Source organism: Bufo gargarizans, chromosome 4, assembly GCF_014858855.1.
Source record: "Bufo gargarizans isolate SCDJY-AF-19 chromosome 4, ASM1485885v1, whole genome shotgun sequence".
NCBI lineage: Eukaryota > Metazoa > Chordata > Amphibia > Anura > Bufonidae > Bufo > Bufo gargarizans.
The window spans coordinates 61,705,132-61,724,229 of NC_058083.1; the positions used below are offsets into that span (position 1 = coordinate 61,705,132).

Genomic DNA, 19,098 nt, shown 5'->3' on the forward strand with positions numbered 1-19,098 from the left:
CATTATGGAAGCGATCATTAGTACTGGAGGACCGGGAAGAGGTGAAGGAAGCGCTTCCCGGCGCTCTGTACTCACCACTCCTTGGCCTTCGGCTGTCGGCTGTGCTGTAACTGTGAACATCGTGAGGGAGCTCTGTGACCTCACACTGTGTGCGTTGGGTTACAGCACAGCCGATGACAGGAAGAAGAAGAGAGAGTGCTGGCGGTGAGGAGCAGCAGTGTCCGGAGCAGGAGAGGTAAGTGGATTTATTATTTTATGATTTAAGGCATGGGTGTTGATGAAATATGGCTGGGACTGATATGAAGTATGCTGGTCTCATCTCAGGTGTTCTTTATATAGGGCTCTGATCTGAGGTCTGACTGGGGGTCATTCGCATTGGGGTCTGGTCTGAGGGTCTTATTGACATTGGGGATCTTATTAACATTGGGGGTCGATTGCTGGTCTGATCTGAGGTCTAATGAAATATATTTTGATTGTCATCCTCTAAAACCTAGGTGCGTCTTATGGGCCGGTGCGTCTAATAAGGCGAAAAATACGGTCCATCACACAGCTCATACACAGTATACAATAAAGATCATAAATAGCCCCCACCCTTAGCTCCAGACATGGGAAAAACACCCTTAGTATTTTATAACCAAATCTCTCACATCTTTTAAAAAAATTATCATCTTGATTATTAGTAAGAGAAGCAATTTTTACACATTCAACATTTTACTTCCCCAAATTACAGCTTGTACTTATCTTCTATCACGTAGAGAAGTAGGTTCCACATGCTCGAACGGAATGACTGCTCCAAACAACGTGCAGAACATCTGCATTCGCTTCCATTCACCTAGAGCAACTCACAGCCTCCAATACCTATTTTATATAGGAAAACCCGACTACAATAAGGTCCGTGTGTGATATAAACTTGTACCGGATGGTGATTGTATTTCTGCAATTTTTCTGAATAAGCATCCATGGTGTCCCATCAATTTCCCCCAGGACGATCTTCCCATTTTCTTTTACTATTAAACATCAAACACTTAGAAATGTGTCAAACAAAAAAATCCTTCATCTCTGATGTCGCCGCTTAAAACCTATTTCATCCCTGGTTTTCAAATATCTGTGGACCTGATGATACAAATTACTCAGACTTTAGAACAAAAATATATTTTGAAACTGACCTTTACTTTTTGTCCCCAAAAAATTTCAAAGAACTGAACTTCTGCCATTTAATCAAAATTTTTATTTCTGAGTTGACAAAATCTAGTTTCAAATTTTGCAGAGATGGTCGCCCTGTTCCTCCGGAATACGCAAAATGTCTGCTTCAGCCGGACTCTCCCTCTCCTCCAAACCAAGTTGTTTGTTTTTGTCAATATCTCAACAACCTTCAAACATCTGGACATGAGGAACGGTAATAAAGAAAGGAGGGAATAATAATTTTTACCAGGAAATCTTTCCTGCAGTCGACAGCGGCAATTTCAGCCATGTGTTGTGTCACTAATAGCACATCTCCTGCAGTCATGAGAGTGGGGGTCCACTGCTGAGTATGGAGAGGTGGTGCACATGTGCGTCCTCCTCTCCATTAGCTTCTATGGTACTCCTGAGTACAATGTTTGTAGCTCCAATACTTTATCTCCACTCTCATGGTCGCTCAGATTCCTAGTGGTCGGACACCAGTGATGAACACTTATCCCTCGCCCTGTGGATGGTGTTATCAGCAGAACAGCCCCTTTATTCTGGTTCTACATAATAAGGGCATTAAACGGAAATCACTAAAATCCAAGGTGTTTCTTGATACCTCAATACTCAGAGGAGAATTGTCTATATTTCCTGCCAAACCCAAAGGGAACTCGTCTACGGCAATCACTGCTGATTTCGACTTAGACCTCATTCTTATGCAGTTCATACAGTGTCCTATATATATACCAAAAAATTATCGGCGTATGGGGAGATTCCATCCTCTCCCCTAGAAATCCGAACCCCTTAATAGTCACATCTTCCCTAAAAAGAACAGTCAGTGACCCCATAAATAATGGTGCGAGGGGCCCCCCTGACAGGAGCCCCTGGTAGCAGAAGTCTCCGATGACATTAATAACTGCACAAGGAATGGAATTACCCAAATAATAAAACCGTCCCCCAAGCCACATGTCTCCATTATCTTCCACAGTAGGTGCCATCCAATGAGAGGATGGAGCGTCAGCTCTCCGGCCCACCTGCATGATAGCATATAATCTTCTAATATTATAACCTGTCAGTGTGTTGGGGTTATGATCACATGATCTTCAGTAATTATTGTATCCAGCCTCACAGCTAATAATTTCTCCAAAGTTTTAATATCCGTGTTAAGAACAGACACCGAATGATATTCCTCAACCTAACATTCCTCCGTACCCTTCTTATGAACCGAAGGGGTTGTCAGCTTTTATTAAGTGATGGCCTATCCGTGGGGGTCTAATCCCTGCTTCTCCGCCAATCAGCTGTTCAGGTGTAGCAGAGCCGGAACTACACAGCCCTGTCACTGCATAGTGGACGGAGCTTAATACTGCATCACTGCTCCCACGGAAGTCAACTCCCTCCACTCCTGCACATAACACAGAGGTCACTACCCGGAGTGCTACTTTACTGCAGCTCTAATGTGGAGCCTCACCTGAAGAAACCTCCCAACTCCCTTCCTCCATTCATGATTCCATACCTGTGGTCACATGGACTGGAATGTCCTCCTCCACCTCACTCTTACACGGGGGATCGCCCATCATCCGCTCTTCTTCATCCTCCACTTTAATATCAGTCACATCTTCCCCCTGATTTGTCATCTGTAACAATTCAGGACAATACAGCAGACAGGTGGGAAATCTAACAGATCCACATAAGAGACCCCCACAATCTATGCCCCCTCTATGACTGCAGGACCCCCCTATATAGATGTGTATAGGGCTCAGCTCCATCTACCTGATGGTTCTCTGGGAGCTTCTCCTCTGGACAGTCCTGGGAATATAGAGGACGGGGACATCTCTCGGGGGGATTTCTCCTCCTGGATCTATCTGTGGAGACACAAGCAGAATATTATATATATCATGATGAGATGATAAGAGTAGTATCCAGGGGACCCGTACACCTCTATAATCAGGACGATCTCCTCTTACCTGGTGATATTAGAGGCCGGGGAGCCTCCATCATGGCGTCCTTGTACAGATCCTTGTGTCCTTCTAGATACTCCCACTCCTCCATGGAGAAATAGACCGACACATCCTGACACCTTACAGGAACCTGACAACACAATGACACCGTCATCACCCAGACCTCTCCAGTGCTGTTACTGGAGAATTTCCCAGCAGTGTCACCTCTCCAGTCAGTAGCTCCATCATCTTGTGGGTGAGTTGTAGGATCTTCTGCTTATGTATCAGTGGGGGAGGCTCTGTGATGGGGGTCCTGCTCCACCCTCCTGACTCATGGATGATGGGAGTCACCCCCGATGTCTTCTTCACTACGGTGTAATTCTGGATGGAGAGAGACACTTAGGGAAAGAATTTCCTTCCTGACTCCAGATCTACACTCAGAATCCCTCACTGGATCATGGCCCCATCTCCTGTAACGGTCACGCACACACAGACACAGGGGGGAGGATAGTGACCACTGCGCTCCACCCTCACCCCTGGCCCTGCCTACTTGCCTTGCAAGTCCTGATGACAGGGGACAACTGGACAGCAGTCCCTAGCTTAGAATACGTGCTGGGAGGACTGACAAGACAAACAATGGATAGTGAACGGACCGAGTCAATACCAAGAGAGCAACGAAGTACAAATGGAGTAAGCAGAGAATAGTCAGGAGAAGCCAGGGTCAAATACCAGGAGAGTAATAAAGTACCACAGGAGTCCGCAGAGAATCGTCAGGTGGAAGCCGGGGTCGGAATACCAGGAGAGCAGCGCATTACAGGAGGAGCAGAAAGAGGATCGTCAGGGAACACAGGAACAGGTAAGTATGCCAGGTAACAGAATCGCAAATTAACCTAATTAACAGGCAACATGTGGCCAGCAGGCTGCCTGTTAAATACTAACTATCTGGGGTCATGTGTCGTGGCCAGCGCCACATGACCCACGCTGCTGAATACAGCTGAGCACAGAGTGCCCAGCTCGGTGCTCAGACCTCCCTGGGGAAACTGAGGACGACAGCCACGCTGAGGAGACGTGCGCGGCCGGTCCTATCACCTAGGAGACGAGGACGCTGCACGCATCCTCGCTCCTGCACAGAGGCGGGACGCCGACGACGCTGAGGAGAGCGAGCGCCTTGTCGGCGTCTTGTGACATCTCCAGTAATCTAGTCACTAGAAGCTGGAATATTATTACCCTCCAGACCCCTTCTGTACTCTTCTAGAGAATCCCCCATGACTCCTTCCTCTGGTAGAGAGCTCCATAGTCTCACTGCTCATACAGTAAAGAGTCCTTTTCTATGTTGGTGAGAAACTTTTTTTCCAATAGATATTTTGGAGGCCTCCATGTTATAGTTCAGAATCATCTAGATGTCAGACTAGGGGTAGAAATCCTCCCTCCAGGCCACACTCCGGCCATCTCCTCCTCTGCTTCCTCTCCTCCTGGGTACAACCTGCCTACTTACCTTCTCATGGCTCCTACAACATGACTATTGGTCCCCATGATACATCACTGACCATATTGGTGGCTGATCTTCAGGTTCTCCATCACCTGTAAGGTCTGAAGGCCGTTCTCCAGGATCCTGGACTCTTCCTATCACTTCCTTTGATAGATTCTCCTTCCCGATGTCTGACTTGTTACAGAATACAATAAAGAGGAGAGAAATCTAGAAAAGTTTACCTCTCCGCTCAGCAGGGAGATGATCTCCAAGGTGAAGTCTAATATTCTTCTGCTGATCTCCTTCCTGTCCATCCTTGGTGGTCATTCAGGAGAAGAGGAGAGAACTAGCGGAGCTGGAGGCTTCTAGTACTGCAGACGCCTTTATGAGGAGAGGAGAGGCTGGAAATCCTCCAGGGACAAGAGCATTAGTGAGATCCAGAACCGCACTTACTGCTCCTGGAGAGACCCCGCTTCTCAGAGCCCCCAGTACCGGGGATAAAGGGGGATTCTGGAGAAATGGCTGATACCAGAGAGAAGAAGAGGCTCCAGACACAGCAGCAGTGACTACCGACTAGGACCTGCTCTGGATACTGAAGGACATGGGATGATGTCACCGTCATGTGATCAGGAGGGGCGGAGCTCAGCAGCAGTTGAGAGTAGTGGTTGTCAAAGACCTGCAATGACGTCACTGCCACGTGATCAGTGCAGGAGGAGACAGAGCTCATCAGTCCAGAGACGATGTAGTGGTGAAAGACCTGTGATGATGTCACCATCATGTGATCAGAGCAGGGGGGGGGCTTTGTGTGAAGAAGAAGAAAATAGAGATTCTATGGACTTATCATGAGAGTGAAGTAAATGCTGGGAGTTGTAGTCCTCTCCTCTTATACCTCCTCTTGTAATGTCCTCTGATATCACATGGTAACAGACTGGACATGCTGGGAGTTTTAGTCCTTTGCTCTTATACCTCCTCTTGCAATTTCCTCTGATATCACTTAACAGGCTGGACATGCTGGGAGTTGTAGTCCTCTGATATCACATAATAGCCTGGATATGCTGGGGGTTATACACTGGGGCGCAGTTATGCATCAACAGAAAAGGGTCTTCTCGAAACAAACTGTACCTACGAGGCTGGAAGTCTACAATTATCTTTATATGCTGAAACTTTAAGAGTTTCCTTTGAATCCAGAAGAAAAAATAAATCAGCAGTCTGGTGTGACGTTGTCTGAGAGCAGCACCTATATCCAGCGTGTGCGACGTCAGATTCAGGGGAGGAGATTTATCAAAACTGGTGTAAAGTAGAACAGGCTCAGTTGCCCATGGCAACCAATCAGATTCCACCTTTCATTTTGGACAGCTCCTTTAGAAAATGAAAGGTGGAATCTGATTGGTTGCTATGGGCACCTAAGTCAGTTCTACTTTACACCAGTTTTGATACAGTAAATCTCCTTCAGGGACTATAGGAGGGACTACAGTCAGTCAGTTGCTTATCATTGTACTCTAGTATTACATGTTTTCTCTTTTATTGTGCACTCCCCATTAGTATGTGCTCCATCAGTGACAGCGCCGTCCAGTGCACATCGTGTTAGATGTCTGCAGTCCTGGAACAGATGTTGGAATCGCACATCGTGGATCTAAATGAGCGAATTTCAACACAGAGAAGCATTGGCAATTTGGAAAAGATTTAGCAGCTCACTGAGCAGGTGCTCTACGTGGTAGATGTGGGGGAGGGTGGAAGCCTGGAGGCTCAGAGAAGTAAGGTAGGCAGCTGGGGTAGAGGGAAGAGACTTGGACCTGGATTGCCCACAAAGACCTGGATCGTCCTACACTGTGTCGTCTTCCTGGCACTCGAGTTCAACACATCGCGGATCGGGTTGACAGATTACTGGGAGGGGCTGGAGAAGATCCAGCGGTCATGGTCCACATTGGAACAAATGACAATGTTAGAGGTAGATGGAGCGTTCTTAAAAATTATTTTAGGGATTTAGGTCACAAGCTCAAAGCTGATAGGAGTTTATTATAAGCCCCTAATATACCAGAATCCACAGAAAATCTACTTCCAAATGAGATACATGCGGTGGGAAATCAGGAGGTTGTTGTTGTTATGGAGTACTTAAACTACCCCAATATAGACTGGGAAACTGAAACCTGAATAACCAAAGACAAATACCTCTCCCAACTGGTTCAGGACCCGACTAGAGGGACGGCCATATTGGACTTAGTATTAACCAATAGACCTGACAGAACCACAGACGTGCAGGTCGGGGGACACCTGGGAAATAGTGACCATAAAATAATAACCTTCCAATTGTCATTCAAAAGAGGGTTTCTTCAGGGAGGAACAAAAATACCAAACTTCAAAAAAAGCTGAATTTAGCCAACTAAGAGAGGCCATAGGCCTAACTAACTGGGACAAAGTCCTCAAAAATGAAAATACAGCCACAAAATAGGATATCTTTAAAATCATCCTAAAATCTAATTGTGAGAGGTACATACCGTATGGTAATAAAAGGTTAAGGAACAAGAAGAAACCAATGTGGATAAATAGAACTGTAAAGAAAGCATTTAAATCACTAAAACAGGAGGGTAGCGAGGAAGCACTGAAAAACTATAAGGAAAAAAATAGAACATTTAAAAAAACAAATAAAAGCGGCCAAACTAGAGACCGAGAGATTAATTGCCAAAGAGAGTAAAACTAACCCTAAAATGTTCTTCAATTATATATGTTAAAAAGTATAAATCTGAAGGTGTCGGCCCTCTACAGAGTGATGAGGGGGGAGTTGCAGAGAGCGACGAGGAGAAAGCAATGCTAATAAATGTTTATTTTTTCTCCATTGTATTCACTGAAGAAAATAAACTGTCAAATGAAATGCAGAATGTAAAAGTAAATTCCCCATTAAAAGTGTCCTGTCTGACCCAGGAAGAAGTACAGCGGCATCTTAAAAAGAATAAAACAGAAAATCATCAGGGCCACATCATCTCCTAAGAGAATTAAGTAGTGCATAGAACAGTGATGCCCAACCTACAGCCCACAACGCTGCCTCATGTGGCCCGCTCTTTATACGTAAATGACCAAGGGCAGAGCTTGCAGCTGAGCAGGATAGAAGTGGTGGAACAAAGCTCTTGCTGATGACATTGCTCAATTGTTAGCTTTCATCCATGTTCTAAACTGGTGGTGAAGAACTGGTGGTGAAGAAAAACATGAGTGAAACAACTACTGGTGAAGACTTGTTCAGAGAAGTATCAGAAGTTATTGACGAGCTTGGGCTGGACTAGAGTAAGGTACAGGAGTGACTTAGGGCGGTGTGAGAAGCATGGCTGGACAGCACAATTGGAGCTCCACTGAATAATTCACCAGCAAAATCTCTGTGGAAACGTTGTAAAGGTTTTTATTAATTTAGTAAACTTCAGAAGACGCATACATTGAATCACAAGACTCTCAGAGAATTTCTCAATGAAATTGAATCTGAAAATGAAGATGTTGCTTATCATAGTGAAGTCCGCTGGCTGAGGGCCCTTTCACACTTGCGTTGTCCGGATCCGGCGTGTACTCCACTTGCCGGAGGTACACGCCGGATCCGGAAAAACGCAAGTGAACTGAAAGCATTTGAAAATGCGTTCAGTGTTACTATGGCAGCCAGGACGCTATTAAAGTTCTGGTTGCCATAGTAGGAGCGGGGAGCGGGGGAGCGGCATACCTACAGTCCGTGCGGCTCCCGGGGCGCTCCAGAGTGACGTCAGAGCGCCCCAGGCGCATGGATGACGTGTACATGCGATCACGTCATTCATGCGCCTGGGGCGCCCTGACGTCACTCTGGAGCGCCCCGGGAGCCGCACGGACGGTAAGTATGCTGCTCCCCGCTACACTTTACCATGGCTGCCAGGACTTTAGCGTCCCGGCAGCCATGGTAACCATTGAGAAAAAGCTAAACGTCGGATCCGGCAATGCGCCGAAACGACGTTTAGCTTAAGGCCGGATCCGGATCAATGCCTTTCAATGGGCATTAGTTCCAGGTCCGGCTTTGCGGCAAGTGTTCAGGATTTTTGGCCGGAGCAAAAAGTACTGCATGCTGCGGTATTTTCTCCGGCCAAAAAACGTTCCGTTCCGGAACGGAAGACATCCTGATGCATCCTGAACGGATTTCTCTCCATTCAGAATGCATTAGGATAAAACTGATCAGGATTCTTCCGGCATAGAGCCCCGACGACGGAACTCTATGCCGGATCCGGCCAACGCAAGTGTGAAAGGGACCTGAGTCGAGTCAAAGTGCTGCAACATTTTAGACTTGAGAGACGAGATTTATATCTTCACGATTGAAAAATCACAATAGCTTCCTGAGATTAGAGATCCCTCATGGCTGTGGGATTTAGCAATCTTGGGCGATTTGACCATGTTTTTAAATTAACTCAATCTAAAGCTACAAGGCAAAAACAAATAAGCTGGATTTTTAGAGGATGAAAACATCTATTGCTGGAACAAAGGCACATCTGGAAATAAGGTGCTAAGTGCTATTAGGCCACATTGTGCAGCAAGGTGTAATAGGATTGTTCCTATTACCAGGCTGTAACCTCCCCGACTGAACCCTGTTCTACATAAATGCTGTGGATGATTCCTCCCTATCCTTTCCCTACACCTTGAATTATCGTTCCCTGCACTTATAAAAAGTTTTTTTTAGCACAATTAAGTTTTTTCTAGCACTGTCCCTAGTGCCTGCTGACGTCTCTCCCTGCACTAAGTACACTGGAAAATGGCAGAATCCAAGATGGCTGAGGCTATTTATAGGGCTGTAATATCACAGGGGCTGGCTGGCTGCTGATTGGTTGCATGCATGGCGATATGGTGATCCCGCCTTCCCAGACTTCCTTGCTCCATGTCCTCACACATGCAGCAGACGTTTTAGGGAAAAAAAGAAGCGTGAGAAAATTCTGATTCGGTGCAAATCGAATTTTTGCGGAAATTCGGATAGAATTCCACTTCGTCAACTTCGGTTCGCTCATCTCTAGTCAGGAGGTATCAGTCAGGGGCTAGAAGTCAGGAGGTATCAGTCAGAGCTATCAGTCAGGGGCTATCAGTCAGGAAGTATCAGTCAGGAGGTATCAGTCAGGAGGTATCAGTCAGGGGCTATCAGTCAGGAGGTATCAGTCAGGAGGTATCAGTCAGGGGCTAGTAGTCAGGAGGGATCAGTCAGGGGCTAGTAGTCAGGAGGTATCAGTCAGGGGCTAGTAGTCAGGAGGTATTAGTCAGGGGCTAGTAGTCAGGAGGGATCAGTCAGGGGCTAGTAGTCAGGAGGTATTAGTCAGGGGCTATCAGTCAGGAGGTATCAGTCAGGGGCTAGTAGTCAGGAGGTATTAGTCAGGGGCTATCAGTCAGGAGGTATCAGTCAGGGGCTATCAGTCAGGGGCTATCAGTCAGGAGGTATCAGTCAGGGGCTAGTAGTCAGGAGGTATCAGTCAGAGCTATCAGTCAGGGGCTATCAGTCAGGAGGTATCAGTTAGGGGCTATCAGTCAGGAGGTATCAGTCAGGGGCTAGTAGTCAGGAGGTATTAGTCAGGGGCTATCAGTCAGGGGCTATCAGTCAGGAGGTATCAGTCAGGGGCTATCAGTCAGGAGGTATCAGTTAGGGGCTATCAGTCAGGGGCTATCAGTCAGGAGGTATCAGTCAGGGGCTAGTAGTCAGGAGGTAACAGTCAGGGGGTATCAGTCAGGGGCTATCAGTCAGGAGGTATCAGTCAGGGGCTAGTAGTCAGGAGGTATCAGTCAGGGCCTAGAGTAGTTTTATCTCCTGGTGCACAGGAGTACATTACATTACATTAGTGGCATCCTCCATTCTATTAAAATGTAACCTTTATTAATAAACCAATTAAGATGATTAGTTTAAAAAAAAATAATAAGTTGTATATGGTCATCCTCCACATATGACTCCCTCACATGTGTAAAGGGGGGTCACCAAAAAGCTGAACTGCAGAAGGCCACACATAAAAGGGTACATGGCGGTACCAAACGTCCCATGCTCAGATGACCGACCGATGCACAGATGACACCCTCATGCTCAGATGACCGCCCGGTGCACAGATGACTGCCCGATGCACAGATAACACCCTTATGCTCAGATGACCGCCTCATGCTCCGATAACCGCCCCATGCACAGATGACTGCCCCATGCTTAGATGACGCCCCATGTTCAGATGACCGCCCTATGCTCAGATGACCGCCCTATGCTCAGATGACCGCCCCATGCTCAGATGACCGCCCCATGCTCAGATGACCGCCCCATGCTCAGATGACCGCCCCATGCACAGATGACCGTCCCATGCTCAGATGACCGCCTCATGCTAAGATGACCGCCCCATGCACAGATGACCGCCCCATGCACAGATGACCGACCGATGCACAGATGACACCCTCATGCTCAGATGACCGCCCGGTGCACAGATGACTGCCCGATGCACAGATAACACCCTTATGTTTAGATGACCGCCCCATGCTCAGATGACCGCCTCATGCTCCAATTACCGCCCCATGCACAGATGACCGCCTCATGCTCAGATGACCGCCCCATGCTCAGATGACCGCCTCATGCTCAGATGACCGCCCCATGCTTAGATGACACCCTCATGCTCAGATGACACTCTATGCTCAGATGACCGCCTCATGCTCAGATTACCGCCCCATTCTCAGATGACACCCTCATGCTCAGATTACACCCCATACACAGATGACTGCGTCATGCACAGATGGCGGCTTCATGCTCAGATGACCATCCCATGTACAGATGACCGTCCCATGTACAGATGACCGCCCCATGCACAGATGACCACCCCATGCACAGATAACCGCCCCATGCACAGATGACCGCTCTATGCTCAGATGACCACCCCATGCTCAGATGACCACCCCATGCTCAGATGACCGCCCGATGCACAGATGACCGTCCCATGCTCAGATGACCGCCTCATGCTAAGATGACCGCCCCATGCTCAGATGACACCCTCATGCTCAGCTGACCACCCGATGCACAGATGACATCCTCATGCTCAGATGACCACCCAATGCACAGATGACCGACCGATGCACATATGACACCCTTATGTTTAGATGACCGCCCCATGCACAGATGACCACCTCATGCTCAGATGACCGCCCCATGCTCAGATGACCGCCTCATGTTTAGATGACCGCCTCATGCTCAGATCACCGCCTCATGCTCAGATGACAGCCCTATGCTCAGATGACAGCCCTATGCTCAGATGACACCCTCATGCTCAGATGACCACCCCATGCTCAGATGACGCCCCATGCTCAGATGACCGCCCGATGCACAGATCACCGCCCCATGCTCAGAAAAACGCCTCATGCTCAGATGACCGCCCTATGCTCAGATGACACCCTCATGCTCAGATGACCGCCCGATGCACAGTTGACCGCCCCATGCACAGATGACACCCCATGCACAGATGAATGTCACATGTTCAGATGACCGCCCCATGCTCAGATTACCACCCTATTCTCAGATGACACCCTCATGCTCATATTACACCACATGCACAGATGACCGCGTCATTCACAGATGGCGGCTTCATGCTCAGATGACCGTCCCATGTACAGATGACCACCCCATGCACAGATAACCGTCCCATGCACAGATGACCACCCCATGCACAGATGACCGCTCTATGCTCAGATGACGCCCCATGCTCAGATGACCGCCCGATGCCCAGATGACCGTCCCATGCTCAGATGACCACCTCATGCTCAGATTACACCCTCATGCTAAGATGACCGCCCCATGCTCAGATGACCGCCGGATGCACAGGTGACCGCCTCATGCTCAGATGACCGCCTCATGTTTATATGCCCGCTTATGCTCAGATGACCGCCCCATGCTCAGATGACCGCCTCATGTTTAGATGACCGCCCCATGTACAGATGACCGCCCCATGCTCAGATAACCGCCTCATGCTCAGCTGACCGCCCCATGCACAGATGACCGCCCCATGCACAGATGACCGCCCCATGCTCAGATGACCGCCCCATGCTCAGATGACCGTCCCATGCTCAGATGACCACCCCATGCTCAGATGACACCCATGCTCAGATGACCGCCCGATGCACAGATGACATCCCATGCACAGATGAATGCCACATGTTCAGATGACCGCCCCATGCTCAGATTACAACCCTATTCTCAGATGACACCCTCATGCTCAGATTACACCACATGCACAGATGACCGCGTCATGCACAGATGGCGGCTTCATGCTCATATGACCGTCCCATGTACAGATGACCACCCCATGCACAGATAACCGCCCCATGCACAGATGACCACCCTGTGCACAGATGACCGCTCTATGCTCAGATGATGCCCCATGCTCAGATGACGCCCCATGCTCAGATGACCGCCCGATGCACAGATGACCGTCCTATGCTCAGATGACCGCCTCATGCTAAGATGACCGCCCCATGCTCAGATTACACCCTCATACTAAGATGACCGCCCCATGCTCAGATTACACCCTCATACTAAGATGACCGCCCCATGCTCAGATGACCGCCATATGCACAGATGACCGCCTCATGCTCAGATGACTGCCCCATGCTCAGATGACCGCCTCATGTTTAGATGACCGCCCCATGCTCAGATAACCGCCTCATGCTCAGATGACCGCCCCATGCTCAGATGACCGCCTCATGTTTAGATGACTGACCCATGCTCAGATAACCGCCTCATGCTCAGCTGACCGCCCCATGCACAGATGACCGACCCATGCTCAGATGACCGTCCCATGCTCAGATTACACCCTCATGCTCAGATGACCGCCCCATGCTAAGATGACACCCTCATGCTAAGATGACCGCCCCATGCTCAGATGACCGCCCCATGCACAGATGACACCCTTATGTTCAGATGACTTCCCCATGCACAGATGACCGCCTCATGCTCAGATGACCGCCCCATGCTCAGATGACCGCCTCATGTTTATATGACCGCCTCATGCTCAGATGACCGCCCCATGCTCAGATGACCGCCTCATGTTTAAATGACCGCCCCATGCTCAGATGACCGCCTCATGCTCAGATGACCGCCCTATGCACAGATGACCGCCTATGCTCAGTTGACCGCCCCATGCTCAGATGACACCCTCATGCTAAGATGACACCCTCATGCTAAGATGACACCCTCATGCTAAGATGACACCCTCATGCTCAGATGACCGCCCTATGCTCAGATGACGCCCCATGCTCAGATGACCACCCCATGCTCAGATGACCGCCCCATGCACAGATGACCGCCCCATGCACAGATGACCGCCCCATGCACAGATGACACCCTCATGCTCAGATGACCGCCCCATTTTTAGATGACACCCTCATGCTCAGATGACCGCCCCATGCTGAGATGACCGCCTCATGCTCAGTTGACGGCCCCATGGTTAGATGACACCCTCATGCTCAGATGACCGCCTCATGCTCAGATGACCGCCTCATGCTCAGATGACCGCCTCATGCTCAGATGACCGCCCCATTCTCAGATGAAACCCTCATGCTCAGATTACACCCCATGCACAGATGACCGCCTCATGCACAGATGGCGGCTTCATGCTCAAATGACCGCCCCATGCACAAATGACCGCCCCATGCTCAGATAACCGCCTCTTGCTCAGATGACCGCCCTATGCTCAGATGACACCCTCATGCTCAGATGACCGCCCTATGCTCAGATGACCACCCCATGCTCAGATGACGCCCGATGCACAGATGACTTCCCATGCACAAATGAACGCCACATGTTCAGATGACCGCCTCATGCTCAGATGTACCCTATGCTCAGATGAGCGCCTCATGCTCAGATGATACCCTATGCTCAGATGACCGCCTCATGCTCAGATGACCGCCCCATTCTCAGATGAAACCCTCATGCTCAGATTACACCCCATGCACAGATGACCGCCTCATGCACAGATGACCGCCTCATGCACAGATGGCGGCTTCATTCTCAAATGACCGCCCCATGTACAGATGACCGCCCCATGCACAGATGACCACTCCATGCTCAGATGACACCCTCATGCTCGAATGACACTCCCACCCACATTCTAAGATCATGTGTGTGGGGGTGATTTGACATAGGGGAGATGTGAGCATTGGGTGTCTGATTTTAGGTGTCTTATGTGGGCACGGGGGGGGGGGCTTATTTTGTGGGTCTGATGAGGATTTGGGGTTCTTATCTGAGCTGGCATCCCCCACCCAATACTTAAAAAAAATATTGTACCCCCTCACAGTAGTATTGCCCTTATTGTACAACCTTCACAATAGTTTTGTAAAGATTTGTGCCCCTCACAGTTGTAATGCCCTCTTTGTGCCCCTTCACAGTAATTATCCCCATTGTGCCCCCTTCATAGTAATAATGCCCATTGTGCCTTCTTTGCAGTAATAATGCCCTCTGTGTTCCCTTCATTGTAGTAATACCCTCTGGCTCTGTGCCCACTCCATAGTAGAAATGCCAATTGTGCCCCCTCCATAGTAGTAATGCCCTGTGTGCCCCCTCCATAATAATAAAGTTCTCTGTGCCCCCTCCATAGTAATATGGACCTCTGTGCCCCCTCCATAGTAGTAATGCCCTGTGTGCCCCCTCCATATTAATAAAGTTCTCTGTGCCCCCTCCATAGTAATAAGGACCTCTGTGCCCCCTCCATAGTAATAAAGACCTCTGTGCCCCCTCCATAGTAATAAAGTCCTCTGTGCCCCCCTCCATAGTAATAGTAATAAAGACCTCTCTGCCCCCACCATAGTAATAAAGACCTCTGTGCCCCCTTCATAGTAAAAAAGTCCTCTGTGGCCCCTCTAGAGAAATAAAGATCTCTCTGCCCCTCCATAGTAATAATGCCCTCTGTGCCCCCTCCATAGTAATAAAGACCTCTGTTCCCCCTCCATAGTAATAATGCCCTATGTGCCCCCTCCATAGTAATAAAGACCTCTGTGCCCTCTTCATAGTAAAAAAGTCCTCTGTGCCCCCTCCATAGTAATAATGCCCTCTGTGTCCCCTCCATAGTAATAAAGACCTCTGTTCCCCCTCCATAGTAATAATGCCCTCTGTGCCCCCTCCATAGTAATAAAGACCTCTGTTCCCCCTCCATAGTAATAATGCCCTCTGTGCCCCCTCAATAGTAATAAAGTCCTCTGTGCCCCCTCCATAGTAATAAAGTCCTCTGTACCCTCTCCATAGTAATAAAGTCCGCTCTGCCCCCTCCATAGTAATAATGCCCTCTGTGCCCCATCAATAGTAATAAAGTCCTCTGTGCCCCCTCTATAGTAATAAAGTCCTCTGTGCCCCCTCTATAGTAATAAAGTCCTCTGTGCCCCCTCTATAGTAATAAAGTCCTCTGTGCCCCCTCCATAGTAATAAAGTCCTCTGTACCCCCTCCATAGTAATAAAGTCCGCTCTGCCCCCTCCATAGTAATAATGCCCTCTGTGCCCCATCAATAGTAATAAAGTCCTCTGTGCCCCCTCCATAGTAATAAAGTCCTCTGTGCCCCCTCTATAGTAATAAAGTCCTCTGTGCCCCCTCTATAGTAATAAAGTCCTCTGTGCCCCCTCTATAGTAATAAAGTCCTCTGTTCCCCCTCCATAGTAATAATGCCCTCTGTGCCCCATCCATAGTAATAAAGTCCTCTGTGCCCCCTCTATAGTAATAAAGTCCTCTGTTCCCCCTCCATAGTAATAATGCCCTCTGTGCTCCATCCATAGTAATAAAGTCCTCTGTGCCCCCTCCATAGTAATAAAGTCCTCTATTATTTTCTGATGTTTACCATGTTATAACGGAAAATAATAAAACGACCCGAACACCCAAACCTGGACTTCAGTGAAAAAGTCTGGGTTCGGGTATCAGAACTCGCAGTTCGGGTTCGCTCATCCCTACTTGTGACATATTTTGTAGTAAGAAGATGAAATCATATTACAGCATTTGCTTTCCAGTTTACCTATTTTACATCCCACTATATCTCTCCTTTCTGTAATAATCTGAGCTGAGATCAATTGCTAGGGGTGGGCCAACAGCAGGGGGGTAATGGACACCCCAGACATGCACCCCTTTACAAGACAAAGGAGAAGCTCTCTTATTTATACATAATCGGGCACAGACCCCTTTATATAATAACTTCACCAAACGAGGTCCCATCGCAAAGCTGTCAATATATATTCTCCAACCCCACTCAGTCAAATGCCTCCCCCATGTCAAATGTGAGCAAACCACAGCCCTCCTTATCTTCCTAGGGATACTGCAATCCAATGAACAATCTCCTAATATTGTATGCAGTGGAATTTCCTGGAATTAGTCCAGACTGGTCAGGATTAACAACAGTTGGAATCATCGTAATGCTGTTGTCCAGTTTCGAAAATTGATGACTTATGCTCAGTTCTCTCTGAGATTTCTTCAGAGAGAAGGAATGGCTTCCCCGATCTCTGCGCAAGGGAGCCGTTCTAGTCCCAGGAGTACAATGGTCCTGGGGAAAGCTGCTTCATAGTCAGTGGTCACAATTGACCACGACATCTGAGGGAGGCACCGCCATGTACTGGAGCGTTGGAACGGGTGAGCAGAGCAGTGACCTAACAAAAAGTCATTGCTATGACATAATCTATATTTGAGATGACTGGTTATGAGTTTATTATAATACTATAAAATATAAAATATATATACTGTACCCAGTGGGGCTGTATGGTCCCCTCTTGTGTTGCTTTTATACTGATTGGTCTAATTATTAATAAAGATATTTATTATTACTACACAGATTTTTATAAACCGTTTTTGGAGATTAGAGCCAAGAGAATATGTAGGTATTTTTGTATATGTTGAGTGTTTTGGTACCATAGCAGTGAGTCTAATATATAGGTGTTAAGACGTCTCGTGAACTGATGAAAGTCCCAGAGGCAACAAAGATTCCAGAAGTATGAAAGATAAAACAAGGCCTACTCCCTGCTTGGAAGAGATGACCTTTCTGACCAAAGTAAAGGATTCAACCTTGAGACAATGTCCTGGACCTATCTTCTTCTTTTTTTTTTTAAGACAGTGAGGGACATTTATCAAATGTTTTATGCAACAATTGTGATGTAAAAAGTTGCAGATTATGGCTCATGCTCATTGCGGATGTAGAGTTATATTTGTGGTGCGCGGAGAGCCTGGAGGTCTGTCAGATTTATTAACAGGCCTCATAATAGATTTGGAGCATTCTGCCCTGACTGACTTTCCAGTAAGACTGGCGTTCGTCTGGTGCTTGTCTTATGGCAATCTCGTTAGACCTTTGGGATAACACAAGTGGTTTCAGTCAACGTATCAGATCTCAGCTGATAGAATACGATCTTTCATCCACAGCCTGACTTGTAGGCCTCTGTCTGAATGGAAATGACTAGATTTTGATTTGGTGCCAACCATGATTCAATGGAAGTAACCTAAAGAGCAAGAAGACTGAATACGTAGAAAGGAGCAGAAAGGCTTGTCTGGAGGTGGCTGTACTGGTTTTTTATTTATTGAATGTCCAATATTTAATAAATGTCCAGTTTTGGAGAAGCTGTTCTAGAGGTGGGTCCTACATGTATCAGACACTTATACTGTATTCTGTGTCTATAGGTCTTACATGTATATGCTGGGAATACAATTCCCACACTGCGTCTAACTTCTCTATGACATGACACCATGTCTTGTGATCAATGCAGCCCGTCCTTTCCATGTTATACCATGACATGTACCTACAGTTGTGTTCAAAATAATAGGTGTGTGTTTTAGAAAAGTGAATAACGCTCAAATTCCTTCTAATAGCTTTTATTTCCAAACACCCAAATGCATTGGGAACACTACACATTCTATTCCAAATCAAAACATGAAGAAAAATATATCAAATTTGTGTTGTTCCTCTAAAAAAAAAAGAAAAGTGAATATTAGACTGTTCAAAAAAATAGCAGTGTTTGTATTCTTCTTTACAAACTCAAACATTCACTATATAAACTGAGAAATGTTTGAGGATTTTCTTTCCTCTCAATCACTTCACTAATATCTAGTTGTATAACCGCCGTTTCTGAGAACTGCTGGACATCTGTGCTGCTCGGAGTCACCACCTTCTGGCCCCTGTGACCAGGTATTCCATTCCAGGAGGATCGGACCACATTCCACAGTTCTTCTTTATTTCTTGGTTTTGCCTCGGAAACTGCATTTTTGATGTCACCAACAAGTTTTCTATTGGATTAAGATCCGGGGATTGGGCTGGCCGCTCCATAACGTCAATCTTGTTGGTCTGGAACCAAGATCTTGCACGTTTACTGGTGTGTTTGGGGTCGTTGTCTTGTTGGACACCCATTTCAAGGGCATTTCCTCTTCAGCATAAGGCAGCAGGACCTCTTCCAGTATTCTGATGGATTCAGACTGATCCATGATCCCTGGTCTGCGATAAATAGGCCCAACACTGTAGTATGAGAAACATCCCCATATCATGATGCTGGTCCACCATGCTTCACTGTCTTCACAGTGCACTGTGACT

At 47.6% G+C, this 19,098-nt stretch overlaps 1 long non-coding RNA gene across 1 annotated transcript; it reads right to left on the bottom strand.

Moving 5' to 3' along the window:
• Nucleotides 1-2,969: 2,969 nt before the first annotated feature.
• LOC122933927 lies at nucleotides 2,970-3,707 on the bottom strand. Its single transcript, XR_006388592.1, has 3 exons — nucleotides 3,327-3,707; nucleotides 3,129-3,252; nucleotides 2,970-3,026 (listed from the first exon to the last, which is right to left on the bottom strand). It is a non-coding gene; the product is annotated as an uncharacterized LOC122933927 (long non-coding RNA).
• Nucleotides 3,708-19,098: the final 15,391 nt, after the last annotated feature.